Source organism: Gavialis gangeticus, unplaced genomic scaffold (assembly GCF_001723915.1).
Source record: "Gavialis gangeticus isolate Ggan-Ray unplaced genomic scaffold, GavGan_comp1, whole genome shotgun sequence".
Classification (NCBI taxonomy): Eukaryota; Metazoa; Chordata; order Crocodylia; family Gavialidae; genus Gavialis; species Gavialis gangeticus.
Genome location: NW_017728992.1, coordinates 42,448,158 through 42,451,760, shown reverse-complemented (window position 1 = coordinate 42,451,760; position 3,603 = coordinate 42,448,158).

The window sequence follows — 3,603 nt, the reverse complement described above, 5'->3', positions numbered from 1 at the left end:
CTGCCCTTGGTTCATGTCATCTTTGACAGGAACCAAGGACAGATACATTTTAATTTTCTACATTTTTTTAGGAGCCCCGCAGGCCAGATAGAATGGCCTCATGGGCCAGATCTGGCCCACGGGCCGTATTCTGCCCACCCCTGCCATTGATGCACTAGAGCAGGGCAGCCATTATTGTGTGACTTGGACCAGTGGGGATATAAACCGATGTGTTTCGGGTCTTTGTGATGAATAGTGTAAGGAAAGTGTCTTAAATGTGATTATTGTATTAGGTTATGCCTTAAAATGTCTGTGCTTAATGGAGAAAATTTAGCACAGGTTATATTGATTATAAATACTGTTCATTTTGCTGATGACTCTAATAGTATGTTATATACAATAATCAGAGAGGAGGCTAAACCTATGGTACCCTATATTGAATGTTTACTTGCCACTAGGAATTATAAAACACTGCTTAAAAGGAGGGTCTGGTTGAAAAAATAATTCTATTACAAAGAAAAGTGGGGGCTGGATTTAGCAGGCGGGGGCAAAATGGCAGAATATTTGTCAAAAAATAAATCATAAGATGTATTGAAAAGGGAAAAAAAAGGGGTTTTCTTTCTGTTGTTTGACAAAATATGATGGAAATCAAAACTGGATGGAAACAAAAACTGAAAACCCACTAAAGATTCAAACCTCTTTGAAAGAAGGCACAGAGAAATCTGGATTAATTAGCCCCATTGATTTTAGCAAGGCTAGTTTTTTTTACTGCAATTGATGAAATTACTTGGTTCATTCACCACAATGGCCCTAGAAAGGCAATACTACCACTACCCTTGCATAAATCAGGAAAAGAACAAGTTATTAAAACATGTTACAGCAAGCCCAAGGACACCTGAAATATAGTTCTATCACAAAGAAAAAGAGATACATGCACTTACAAGAGAGAGAAATGGTGATGTGCCTTGAAAAAAAGAAAAATGATTTTTATCTTTCTTGTTTTAAAAATTTGATGGAAATAAAAAGTGGATGGAAAAAAAAATGAAAATCACCACAAGTTCATTTAAGCCTCTTTGAAAGGAATCATGGGGCAGTCAGGATTAATTAGCCCAACTGATATTAACAAGGCTGGTTTCTTTGGCTGCAATTGATGAAGTTATCTGATTCATACACCACAATAGTTCTACAGGGGCAAATTGGAGCCAGAGGCCTAATATCTACAGCCAACCAAATTTGAAACAGAGCCAGACAGGATATAAAACCCTGATTTTTCGCATGAAAACCCTTTCTCCTGGATAGTGAATTTGCTTCAGGACTGAGTTGGGTATCTTTTTCTTTCTCTTTCTTTCACATGCTTTTCTGTTTCTCTCTCTATACACACACATGCGCGCGCGCGCACACACACACACGTCTGTTCCTCTCTCTACACCCCCACCCCTTTTCTTTATCTCTCTCTATACACGTTTGTACACACACTTTGTTTCTCTATACACACGCGCATACCTTTTGTTTCTTTTGCTAAACACACCTATAGGCTGGGGACCCTTCTTGTCAACATGGTGGTAGAAAGTGATCTTGGAGTCACTGTTGACTCCAGGATGAACATGAGCCACCAATGTGAGGAAGTGGTCAGTAAAGCTAACTGCACCTTGTTGTGCACCTACAGATACATCACAGGCAGGTCCAGGGAGGTAATCCTTCCCCTCTGTGCGGCATTGGTCAGGCCACAGTTGGAGTATTGTGTCCACTTCTGGGCGCTGCACTTCAAGAGGGATGTGGCTCAGCTTGAGAGAGTCCAGAGGAGGGCCACTTGCATGGTCAAGGGGCAGCAGGTCAGGCCCTACGAAGAGAGGCTAAAGGGCCTGAACCTATTCAGCCTCCACAAGAGAAGGCTGAGAGGGGATCTGGTGGCCATCTACAAACTCACCGGGGGGACCAGTGAGAATTGGGTGAGGCTCTGTTCCCCTGGGCACCACCCAGGGTTACTAGGAATAATGGCCACAAATTGTTAGAGAGAAGGTTCAGGCTGGACATCAGGAGACATTACATTACAGTTAGGGCTGCCAGGCTCTGGAATGGGCTCCCAAGGGAGGTGGTACTCTCTACTACATTGGGGTCTTCAAGAGGAGGCTGGACAGATATTTTGCTGAGGTGATATGACCCTGGCACCTGCTCCTGCCCGGAGCAGGGAGTTGGACCTGATGATCTGTTTAGGTCCCTTCTGCCCCTAAGCACTATGATACTATGATACCATGAACACACACACATACACTTTTCTGTTTCTCCCTCTGTATGACACAGAGAGACGCACACTTTTCTGTTTGAATACACTGTCTTTAGTAACCTTGTCTTTTGTCTTCATTATAGAGGGATCTGTCTAATGGGGAAACACTGAACAGTGCATGTAATTTACCGCAGGAAAGTAAAAATGTATTTAAACTGGGGTTACCCTTAATATTTTCAAGCAGTCTGTAGCTGTGTTAATATAAGCATAGTGCATTAAGTAATAATGGTGACTAAAACTATGTTTGCCTCCCTAAACAGAAACACAAAATGGAAAACCAGAATAAGCATGCCGCGTAGCATGATGTCTTTACCCTGTATTGAAAGGTACATTTCTGACACCACACTTTTAAAATTGTGCGTGTGTGACTATTTGACTTTTGGGCATAGGTTCCTTCATTTCTCTGGAAGGTGAAGCTAGGAGTAAGATTTGTTGGTATATGCCTGGTAAAATCTATTTTTGGCTTTAAGCTTGTGGTGTTCTAATTTTTGCTGGGGAATTTTTAAGCAGGGTCATTTTTTAATGTTGTAGGTATATATGAAGTTAAGCTTTGCCATCAGTTCATAAAAAATAAATGCTTGATACTGATTTGAAACTTTTAATTTTCCAAGTTGTCTTGTGCCATACCCCTAGAGAAGGAATCCACAGAGCACCAGATCCTAGAGACACAGCTAATAGAAAGCAACAGGAGAGCTCAACTAGAGGACGAAGGCACCTATGACCTCCAAAAAGCCAAGCCAAAAGCACATGGTAAAAAGAAAAGACCACACACAGGCACAACTGTTCCTTAGAGGTAAATGCAGCTCTAAACCCTGAGAGAGTGGTGAGTATAAACGTAAGGATTCACAATCCCCAAATTTGTAATTCAGGGGCTGTGAATAAAAAACCCAGAACTGAGAGCTCATGTAGTGTAAGGGAAGCCAATGCCATCTCAAAAGGATTATGGACAGTTATTGGTTGTAAAAGAGAATACAACAATTCTTAACCTTGCTTTGAAAGATGAGAGTGGGTAGGGTGAAATATTTGTTGAGGAAAAAATAGGAGACCCCTTAGCTGGGATGGTGAATGTGATTTAGGATCACCCTTGGAGAGACCATCAAATGCTCCTCTTCCTCCTAAGCCTGTGGAGCCAGTGAGCAGGGATGCAGAATCTGATCCTGGGGGTGGTAGTGAGTGTGATTTAGAAAACCCCCCAGAGGGCCCTGCAATCACTTCTCCTCCCATGCCTGCCCTACCAAAGGTGGATAGGGAATGTGTGAGAAGATAGGAATGGAGAATATCTAAGTTCAGGGTCCAGATGTATACAGCTGAGTTTCATTTTGTTAATCTGGGGAACATGC